A 12491-nucleotide genomic window follows, 5' to 3' on the forward strand; every position below is an offset into this window, starting at 1 on the left:
GGGTCCTCGGTGGCAGATGTAATTTAAGTGTGCCTGGCTTCATCACAGAGAGGTGATGTGTATGGAAGAGGCCACCAACGATGGGGTGCGAGAGAGAAAAGGCTCGTAGAGAGGGAAGAGAAGGTGTGTGCGCGTGAGAGGAGTCGACATTGAGAGAATGTGTTTGTTTGAGAGACACCGAGGAAGACTACTATATATCGATGGTGCATGTATGCAGGAATTAAACGAAAGGATGGTCTTATTAGTTTCGGGGATATAGGGGAAGAGTGAGAGGGGGGGTAGCTAGAAGGAGATTGTTAAGTGTGAGTGTGTGTTTTACCTATCCAGACGGAAGTTATGTGCACACAAGAAGAGAACGATTCAATGTGGCATTAGGGTTGAGGGTAATTAAGTACGTATAGAGACATAGAGACCTTGAATGTGCATGTGCGAGAGGTATACATGTATACGTGGATGTGTGTGTGTGCCCGCGCGCATGATCGAGATTAAAGAAAGAAGACATAAGTCATAAGATCAACAACATGGGAGAGGCAGATTGGTATCACAAGATGCATGCATGTGAGAGTGCAGGGAAGAAGGCCCGACAATTGAGCATGTGTTTTTGTCCTTAAGAGATAGTGGCGTGGGCTGGAGCATGCATCTAAGGCGAGCAGAGGGAGTGAGACACAACAATTGTGCAAAAGAGATCAACCTATAAATGCATGTATGGAGAGACATATATAGTGTGGGTGATAGGAAGCAAGAGTGCGTGCGAGAAAGAAATGTTGACGGAGAAACTACAGATAGATACAGAGATGGAAATGCTAGCTAGAGGGACATCGGCTTGTTTGAGTGTTGGAGATGACCGCCGGGTGGTTAAGAGGGTGAAGTTATGTGTGTGTGAGAGAATGATAAAAAGAGGGCACTTGACTGCATGTAGAGAGAAACATACATAGTGTGCGTGATAGGAAGCAAGAGTGAGGGAGAGAAAGAAGGTTGATGGAGAAACAGATAAATAGAAAGATAAAGATGCTAGCTAGTGTGCATTAGAGATAGGAGTTGAGTGGATCAGAAGGCTGGGTTATGTGTGTGGGTGTGAGAGAGATGAAGAAAGGGTGCATCTGACTCACATACAAACAAATATCAGAGAGAAATGAGATCCTGAGAGACGGAGTTTTGTGTCTACGAGAGAGAAATATATTTCACAACGAGAGTGATAGCTAGAGAGACATATGAGGGAACGCAAGATATCTATGGGAGAGAGAGTGTGTGTGAGCGATATACAAGAGAATGGTGGAGAGATATGAGACCCTGGTAGACAGAGTTTGTGTTTGTGTGTGAGAAAGAGATATTTAAGAGGAAGAGTTGTAGCTTCTCATACCTAAGGAGTGAAATACATCTTTGTGTGAGAGGGTGTGTGCGATTGGCACACAGGGGAATAGTAGAGAGAAATGAGACCCTGGGAGACAAAGTTTGTGTTTGTGTGAGAGAAAGAGATTTCGCATGGAGAATAATAGTTAGAGACACATAGCAGGGAACGAGATATACTTAGAGAGAGATAGAGTGATGGAGGTCGAGGGAGAGAGTACCGTCAGTGTGTTACGAAGATAAAAGATCATTGTCGACATACATGTAGCATGAGATATACCCGAGAGACGATGAATGTGTATAGGTCTAGAGAGATACTCCTATATAAACATGAGTGATAGCTATATGAGACGAATATCTGGATTAAAGGGGATTCAAAAGTTTAAACTGGAGATCACGACATCGATAATATCATAACGCAAATTGGTGTATCAAACATGCATATTCATTTGAATTTGGGGACACGTGTAATGTTATATAGTTTATCAATATTAGTGATCCATATATTCTTTAATTTGAGACAATGCATGGTTTATATGCAATTAATGTCTAAACGGGATTACACTATATGTTGCGTGTGTGAAACACATTATACATGTTTGAGAAGTAAAAAAATTAAAAACCCGCATGAAACACACATTAATTGGAGACAGTTAGCGAGGAATGCATACATTGGATTTCAACATAAAGTGGTTTCAAATATTTGAAAATCCAAATAAAGATGGATACAACCTTATGAATCTGAGTCATGCCATTTGTAAACCATATTTATGTATAAACGGTGTTGTGCTTTTGAAAGTATATATATATATATATATAATGATGTGTATAGAATTTTATTCCAATCGAAAATGGATCCTGCCCGAACAAAAATAGAATACAAACTGGATTCGAATTGAGTTGGCACGGTAAACATGCACTCTTGCTCTGCAAAAGTTTGAATGAAGTGGGGGAAGTCGCAGTAACCACCCAAAACCAAAATCTTCGAGATGAAAATTACTGTCTATCCCTTCCACGCAAAGCCTATCGGCTCGATTTCTATAGGTTTCGATAGGGGTAGGTTTGTAATTTCACTCAAACATGACATAACCGCCTCTCACCTGGATTCATACACGGTGGGTGCCAAAACACAGTGTCTCGTCGGCCGAAATCGGCTCCCTCCCCGATTGAGGGAGTCCTGGATTAGGGGGTGTCCGGATAGCCGGACTATACCTTCGGCCGGACTCCTGGACTATGAAGATACAAGATTGAAGACTTCGTCCCATGTCCGGAAGGGACTTTCCTTGGCGTGGAAGGCAAGCTTGGCGATACGGATATGTAGATCTCCTACCATTGTAACTGACTCTGTGTAACCCTAGCCCTCTCCGGTGTGTATATAAACCGGAAGGTTTTAGTCCGTAGGACGAACAACAATCATACCATAGGCTAGCTTCTAGGGTTTAGCCTCCTTGATCTCGTGGTAGATCTACTCTTGTACTACCCATATCATCAATATTAATCAAGCAGGAGTAGGGTTTTATCTCCGTCGAGAGGGCCCAAACCTGGGTAAAAACATCGTGTCCCTTGTCTCCTGTTACCATCCGCCTAGACGCACAGTTCGTGACCCCCTACCCGAGATTCGCCGGTTTTGACACCGACACCGATTCATACACGGTGGGCGCCAAAAACAACCTCTCATCGGCAAATATTCGGTGTATGCGAGATTACCGTCCTATCCCCAACCGACTAATATTGTTGTGATGTAGGAAATTTTAAACTGGGGCTAATTTTGTAAATTTCCTCGCATTTGAGACAAGCGCGCCCTGAAGGCATGGTTCCCCCTTCCTCTCTCCTCCATTTCCCCGTCCGTACTCCGTGGGCGCCAAAACACTCTCTCCACCTCAGCCTCCTCCGTCCGCCACCCCATCCACCGCCGTCCTCCTCCACCATGCCGGAGCTGATACCTCGAAGCCGTCGGCCGTTACAAGAGATCGACCTCTCTCATCCACGGCTTCAGACCGGGATCCTTGCATCCCGTCCTCTCGGTTCATCCCCGCCGTCGTCCACCTTGCCGACGCCGCTCCCATGACCGTCTCGTCCACCATGCCCCGCCGCCACCGACTACCCTCCTAGATCTGCTTCCACGCCACCGACAGCCATCGCTACCACAACACCGTCAAATTCTCAGCAGATGCATACACGCACCGCACCTGAGGCAGTACTCTTTCTTATCTTCTCAACTTATTTATCACAACAAGAAAAATAGATCGCCACTGCTTTACTCTGATTTCTTGTGCATCACTTACTTGTTAGTTGAATGCAAACATTGGTTGCGAAGTTGCCTTTGTCCGGTTTGCACCTTCAGATCCACCATGGCACACTCAACACTATACTCGCAATGCTTATGGTTTTACCCTTTTATATTCCACACTAGTTAAATGACAGTAGACTAAATTTCAAAATTGGGTCAGCCGATTTTTGAGAGCTCGCCGGAGTTTGCCGGTGCGAAGGAAGGGGCTCGGGTGGGGATGGTGATTGAGGGGGCGGTGGTGGGGCCTCGCCGAACAAAGAAAACTCGACGCGGGTGGGGACGAGGCTGGGGGGTGGTGGTGGCGGAGGAACACATGCAGTGGGGGCCGGTGGTTCGGCCAGCGGACCGTGTGGTGTTCTGTATGGGAAGCACAGTATGTTCCTTGTCAGGAAGGGGAGCAGGGACATCTGCAATCGACACCTCTATTGGGCCGGTTCTGCTAAATGATTTCGCACTTCGAGTTGGTTTGCCATAATACGCCAGAAATGGTGGGAGCCGCGCGGTCTTTGATAGACTAAACTGATAGTAACAGCTGTGTGCCTTCAGATGAATAGAGCCGGCCTGTAGGTGATCAATAGGCAGCATATTAGTAGCGGCAAAACCCTATGTTTTCCAGCCAGTTCCGCTTTCTTGATTTATTTATGGTGGTTATGGTGTACCCCTATTATCTACACTATGATCTGCCTACTGGCTATGCGCTCTCGTTATCATGGTTTGGCAATAAACTTTCTATACGGTATATTATGAACCTATCATGTGCCAACTATCCTTACATCTGAGGCCCCCAACAGGGAGCCTATTTTTTGTAGTTGTGCCAGATTATATTAATCTACTCACCATATTACTACACACATGGGCTCTCTCATCAGAATCTAGTGATAGCACACAAGGGTTTACTGGGAGCCTCAATTATATTCCAATATCCTCTGCTCTACAAAGATAATCTCACTACTATTTGTGTTTTCATGCTTTATAGATATTGTACGTAATCACAATGAATATAAGAATGCGCACATCAGAAGAATATTGCGGAATAGTTCAATGGGTAACAAACTTGGCATCAAGGGATTGAGGTCCATTGTGGATGCAATGAAACCCACATGCTCCCAGCCTATAGATTCGTATTCAGAATATGATCCTAATGACTATTCTGAGCTCAAGGAGTCAAAGGCAGGTGGCCTATCCCATTGACCCAATAAGGTGTCTGTTCTAATTTGGCAAGGTTTTATTGGTTGCACATATCTTGCATAAGGTGTCTGCATTTCTTTTGGTTCGTTGCACCGCCATCTACTTAGTTTACTCATGATATATGTGAAGATGCCATGCCCATCCATTATCAACACCTATTCCATTTGTCGTCATACCATGTTTTTCCATTCAAATGTTGTTCTTGTGTTTCAAACATCCAAAAGGAAGAGGGTGATTGTAGAACCTGAAGGAGTGCAAGCAAAGTCCTTGAAAAATGTGGTGCTACCGGAGAAATCACATAGCACCCGACGTATATTGGCGACAGAACCAGCGCCACAAAACCTAGGATATCATAACTATGCTGGTCGCTGCTTTGCTCTTGTGAGTACCTATTGTCCTATCGATGTCCTTACATTCATACCTGGTGGAATATGTGACATCATTGTGCATTATAGCTTTCTTATCCACTATTTGCTCCAAATTATCAGATCTATATTAATGCTTAAATTAATGTAGAATAAACCCAATGCCTATGAAGAAATTTAGTTTTGCATTATTCTTGTAAGTATCTTTTGTCCTTATATTTGTCAGCTAGTTCTTCATGTACACTTTGCAGCTTATTTTCCCTTGTCCTCCATTTTTCTACACATCAGATCTACATTTAGTCTTGCCAAAATATTGAATAAAACCAATGTTACTGAAGAATTTTAGCTTCGCATTGCTCTTGTCAGTGCCTTATGCCTGTATGTTCTATTTACGTTTGTACTCTACATCTTACGTTAAATAATCGCCATTTGTTCCTATATTTTCACATCTATATTTACTCTTAACAAAATGTAGAATACAGGCAATACTCTTGAAGAAGAGTGTGAGGTAAACTTCTTGAATTGCCCCCCCCCATCAATATGGACAAGGCCTTTATAGAGACTATCTTCACTACTAATGTAAGTTTGTCCTCCTCGAGCCTTCAAACTTTGTTGTTTATATTTGGATAGCTATGAGTGCAAATGCTATTTATTTTTGTCGTCTGCATCAAATTGCTTGTTCAAAGTTTATAAAGTAGAAGCACATAAACATAAGTTTGTTGTTCTCAATTTCAGTCTTTAGTTGTACAATCTAGTTCCTTATTCGTACCATGTAAATTAAACTAAATATAGCAAGTTATGTTCTTTAGCACAATGTGTATGCTTGTGTTCTTGATGTGTAATCCAGTGGTGTGGTAAGACTACCAACAACAGCACAATATCATATCCTGCTATGTCTCAACTATGAACAATGCCATATTATATTAATGTTATTTAAATCGTGTCTCTTTATTTACCAATCTGAAATGGTATAAATTGACAGTACACACACCATTCATGCTTATACGTTGTTTAGAACTACATCTATGCTTGTGTTCTTGATTTGTAATCGAGTGGTCTGGTGAAGCTGGCCGCTCCTGCACAATGCAATTTCCTGCCGTCTTAACTATGAACAATGCCTATTATGTTAATGCTATTTTAAACCGTGTCTCTTTATTTCTGACAAAGAAATGAGATGAATTGATAGCGCTAATGCTTATATGTGCAAAACCTGTTATTTACCTACTTGTTTCTCTTTCAGGGTGACAACACTGCTGCTAGGAAGAACTGCCACAATGATTGTGAGATGAATCCATTGTTTGTCCCTCTAACACATATTCCAGAGGAGAAGGCAAAACATATTGAGGGTAGGGATACAACCACGAAGTCACATCTTGATGTAGTGTCAAACTTACTCAGCGACACAAGCTCGATGAAGTCGCCGCCTGAATCTGTTTGACTTCTTCACTCTGAAATTCAAGCAGAAATACATGGTTCCGCTCAAATACGAATGGTACTCCAATCTCTATGCAAGATTAACCATAAGTACAGGATGTTTATTGATCCTATGCAGCTTAAGTTGGTGGATATGAGCACCAAAGAAGTGCAGTCTCATCAGGTTGCTAAGCTGCTTGCGCTGCAGCTGCTGGGCCGGGCTAACCTTTCTTGAACTGTGTTGAAGTGTTGTCAGTTCTGTCTATTATCTTGTCTGCCTGTTAACTTCCACTGGTGGCGACCTGCCCAGTTTATGTAATCTACTACCTGGTTGCCCTTTATTATCACTGGCGGTGAACTTTGATGCCGAGGGGATGTAATATGATGTAATATCTTTGTTGTATAGTCTAGGTTTATTCTTGGTCGGTATGCTGTAATTTAGGCTGGAAGGTTTAGTGGATCTCAGTGTTGTCGGTCTTCAGGGCGGCCCGTTACTCATATGGGCCAAAACATGGGCCTATAATCATCTTGGGCCATTAGCAGGTCTAAACCTTATGGTTGTTTCCCGCCTTTAACAGGCCGAGTAAAGTTCTGGCCAGCTAGGCCAGAGAATACAATGGGCTTTTAACAGGCCAAAACCTAGATTGGGCTAGCGTTGAGCCAAAAAATTCACGGGCCAATACAGGCTGAAACTGCCTAAGGCCCATGTTTGGCCCAAATAGGACGAGCAGTTAACATGCCAAAATATATCTCGGGCCTGTTTGGCCCAATAAAATTATGGGCTTTAAGCAGGCCGGTATCCACGCGGGCCATAGGCCCAAAAGTGTCACGAACATTATCAGATGGGCTGTAAGCAAGCCGGATTCAACATGGGCTGTAATTAGGCACAACTGTTACACATGCCATTAACAGGCCGATAGGCCAGTTGGGCTGAAATTTATCCACGAAGACTACGGGCCATTAAGAGGCCAAAAGTTACTTCAGATAAGAAATAGCCTAGTTTCTGCGTGGGCCATTAAATGGCCTAAAGTTAAACCAGGCCGACAACGTCCCAGATACTCCACAAGCCGCTAACAGGACGAAACTATTATCGGGCCGAACTGGTAAACGGGCATTTAACAGGCTGAAATACAAACATGTCTTAGAATGGGCCCAAAGGTATAGTGGCCCGTTAACAGGCCTGATCCGATATGGGCCGTAATTTGGCCCAAAACTCGGCAGGCTGTGAACGGCCTTGATCTGATATGGGCCTCAGTTTGACCCAAAACATGGCAGGCTATTAACGGGCCAACCCACTAGTGTCTGAAAAAACATGGTGGGCCTTTAGCTGGGCCGACCTTTTCATCGCAATGGGCCTCTATTGGGCTGGCCACGTGTCGACGTATCATAGGCGCCTCCTGCCCAATGAGTGGATGACATCTGTCCCAACGAGGAGCTGACATGTGGTTCCGTCAGCCAATGAGAATTTTACACGTGGAAAATCCCCATTGGTCCGGGCTGTTAACAGGTTATCGGATCTAAAACCGGACCCGATAGCTTAACAACGAGCCATTACAGTCGATGCCACGTGTCGGTCACCCTAGACGAAAGCACTTTTATGACGCACATCAACCACCCCTCCATGGGCTACTGTTCATCCAGCCCTCCACCGGCTACTGTTCAAACAGCCCTCCACCGGCTACTGTTCAACCAGCCCTCCACGAGGTCCTGTTCATCCACCAGCTCGATCGATCGGGGTACTGTTCATCCAGCGGCAACAGCATCTACTACCACGGGGTCCTGTTCATCCAACCCCCCGCCAGGAACTGTTCATCCAAACCCCCCAACAATGCTTGAGGTTCATCAAGAGGCAGCATCGATCGACTTCAGTTAGCAGCAGCAAAGGAATCACTTGGGTTCAGTTAACAGCAAGGGATTGATCGATCACTCGGGTTCAGTAACGTGTAGCCTGCAGTGCAATCGCTCGGGTTCAGTTAGAGCGCAACGCCTTGCATACACGCGCGTACGTACGAGAGAAACACGCATCGCTCGGCCCCCGACCACCCATCATAACCGGGAACTCCCTCGATATTTTCCTCGCCCTCGCTTTTACCACGGTTTTCTCTGTCATGGATGGCCCAAAGAATGTTATGCTGCTACGTCTCCGGCCCGCCCATTTTCTGTCATGATTTTTTTTGTAGTGATACCTAGTTCAATCTCGTTATCGGCAAGTCTCTTTACTCGTTCCGTAATGCATCATCCGGTAACCAACTCATTAGTCTCATTGCTTGCAAGGCTTATTATGATGTGCATTACCAAGAGGGCCCAGAGATACCTCTCCGATACTCGGAGTGACAAATTGTAATCTCGATCTATGCCAACTAAACAAACACCTTCGGAGATACCTATAGAACATCTTTATAATCACCCAGTTACGTTGTGACGTTTGATAGCACACAAGGCATTCCTCTGGTATCCGGGAGTTGCATAATCTCATAGTCAAAGGAATATGTATATGACATGAAAGCTATAGCAATAAAACTGAACGATCATTATGCTAAGCTAACAGATGGGTCTTTCCCATCACATCATTCTCCTAATGATGTGATCCCATTAATCAAATGACAACTCATGTCTATGGTTAGGAAACTTAACCATCTTTGATCAACGAGCTAGTCTAGTAGAGGCTTACTAGGGACACAGTGTTTTGTCTATGTATCCACACATGTATCAAGTTTCTGGTTAATACAATTCTAGCATGAATAATAAACATTTATCATGATATAAGGAAATATAAATAACAACTTTATTATTGCCTCTAGGGCATATTTCCTTCAGTCTCCCTCTTGCACTAGAGTCAACAATCTAGTTCACATCGTCATGTGATTTAACACCAATAGTTCACATCTTTATGTGATTAGTTCACATCGCCATGTGACAAACACCCAAAAGGTTTACTAGAGTCACTAATCTAGTCCACATCGGTATGTGATTAACACCCAAAGAGTACTATGGTGTGATCATGTTTTGCTTGTGAGAGAAGTTTAGTCAACGGGTCTGCCACATTCAGAGCCGTATGTATTTTGCAAATTTTCTATGTCTAAAATGCTCTGTATGGAGCTACTCTAGCTAATTGCTCCCACTTTCAATATGTATCCAGATCGAGACTCAGAGTCATCTAGATCGGTGTCAAAGCTTGCATCGACGTAACTCTTTACGATGAATTATTTATCACCTCCATAACCGAGAAATATTTCCTTAGTCCTCTAAGGATAATTTTGACTATTGTCTAGTGATCTACTCCTAGATCACTATTGTACCCCCTTGCCAAACTCATGGCAAGGTATACAATACATGTGGTACACAACATGGCATACTTTATAGAACCTATGGCTGAAGCATAGGGAATGACTTTCATTCTCTCTCTATCTTCTTCCGTGGTCGGGTTTTGAGTCTTACTCAACTTCATACCTTACAACTCAGCCAAGAACTCCTTCTTTGATTAATCCATTTTGAACTCCTTCAATATCTTATCGAGGTATGTACACATTGAAAATTTTATTAAGCGTCTTGATCTATCTCTATAGATCTTGATGACCATTATGTAAGCAGCTTTACCGAGGTCTTTCTTTGAAAAACTCCTTTCAAACACTCCTTTATGCTTTCCAGAAAAATCTACATCATTTCCGATCAACAATATGTCATTCACATATACTTATCAGAAAGGCTGTAGTGCTCCCACTCACTTTCTTATAAATACAGGCTTCACCGCAAGTCTGTATAAAACTATATGCTTTGATTAACTCATCAAAGCGTATATTCCAACTCCGAGATGCTTGCACCAGTCCATAAATGGATCGCTGGAGCTTGCACACTTTGTTAGCACCTTTAGGATCGACAAGACCTTCTGGTTGCATCATATACAACTTTTCTTTAAGAAATACATTAAGGAATGTAGTTTTGATGTCCATTTGCCAGATTTCATAAAATGCGGCAATTGCTAGCATGATTCGGACAGACTTAAGCATCGCTACGAGTGAGAAAATCTCATCGTAGTCAACACATTGAACTTGTCGAGAACATTTTTGCGACAAGTCGAGCTTTATAGATAGTAAGACTATCATCAGCATCCATCTTCCTCTTGAAGATCCATTTATTCTCAATGGCTTGCCGATCATCGGGCAAGTCCACCAAAGTCCACACTTTGTTCTCATACATTGATCCTATCTCAGATTTAATGGGCTCATGCCATTTCTCGAAATCTGGGCTCATCATTGCTTCCTCATAGTTCGTAGGTTCGTCATGGTCTAGTAACATGACTTCCAGAATAGGATTACCGTACCACTCTAGCGCGGAATATGCTCTGGTTGACCTACGAGGTTCGGTAGTAACCTGATCTGTAGTTTCATGATCATTATCATTAGCTTCCTCTCTAGTTGGTGTAGGCATCACTAGGACTGATTTCTGTGATGAGATACTTTCCAATTCGAGAGAAGGTACAATTACCTCATCAATTTCTACTTTCCTCCCAATCTTGCCTTTGGATCTATGATAGAAGGTGTACCCAATAGTTTCTTTTGGGTATCCTATGAAGACGCACTTCTCCGATTTGGGTTCGAGCTTATCAGTTTGAAACCTTTTCACATAAGCATCGCAACCCCAAACTTTAAGAAACGACATATGTGGTTTCTTGCCAAACCATAGTTCATACAGTGTCGTCTCAAAAGATTTAGACGGTGCCCTATTTAATGTGAATGCAGTTGTCTCTAATATTGCATAACCCCAAAATGATAGTGGTAAATCTGTAAGAGACATCATAGATCGCACAATATCTAATAAAGTTCGGTTACGACGTTCAAACACACCATTGCGCTGTGGTGTTCCAGGTGGCGTGAGTTGTGAAACTATTCCACATTGTTTTAAATGAAGGCCAAACTCATAACTCAAATATTCACCTCCGCAATCAGATCGTAGAAACTTTATTTTCTTGTTACGATGATTCTGCACTTCACTCTGAAGTTCATTGAACTTTTGAAATGTTTCAGACTTGTGTTTCATCAAGTAGATATACCCATATCTGCTCAAATCATCTGTGAAGGTCAGAAAATAACAATACCCGCTGCGAGCCTCAACACTCATCGGACCGCATATATCAGTATGTATTATTTCCAATAAGTTAGTGGCTCGCTCCATTGTTTCGGAGAACGGAGTCTTACTCATCATGCCCATGAGGCATGGTTTGCAAGCATCAAATTATTCATAATCAAGTGATTCCAAACGTCCATCTGCATGCAGTTTCTTCATGCGCTTTACACCAATATGACCTAAACGGCAATGCCACAAATATTTTGCACTATGATCAACTTTGCATCTTTTGGCATCAATATTATGAATATGTGTATCACTACGATCGAGAACCATTCACCTTGGGTGTATGACCATAGAAGGTTTTATTCATGTAAACAGAATAACAATTATTCTTTGACTTAAATGAATAACTTTATTGCAATAAACATGATCCAATCATATTCATGCCCAACGCAAACACGAAATAACATTTATTTTAGGTTCAACACTAATCCCGAAGGTAAAGGGAGTGTGCAATGGTGATCTCATCAACCTTGGAATTACTTCCAACACACATCGTCACCTCTTCCTCAACTAGTATCTGTTCATTTTGCAACTCCTCTTTCGAGTTACAAATCTTTGCAACTGAACCGGTATCAAATACCCAGCGGCTACTATGAACACTAGTAAAGTACACATCAATAACATGTATATCAAATATATCTTTGTTCACTTTGCGATCCTTCTTATCCGCCAAGTATTTGGGGCAGTTTTGCTTCCAGTGACCATTTCCTTTGCAGTAGATGCACTCAGTTTCAGGCTTGGGTCTAGCTTTGGGCTTC

This window comes from Triticum aestivum, chromosome 1A (genome assembly GCF_018294505.1).
Source record: "Triticum aestivum cultivar Chinese Spring chromosome 1A, IWGSC CS RefSeq v2.1, whole genome shotgun sequence".
Classification (NCBI taxonomy): Eukaryota; Viridiplantae; Streptophyta; class Magnoliopsida; order Poales; family Poaceae; genus Triticum; species Triticum aestivum.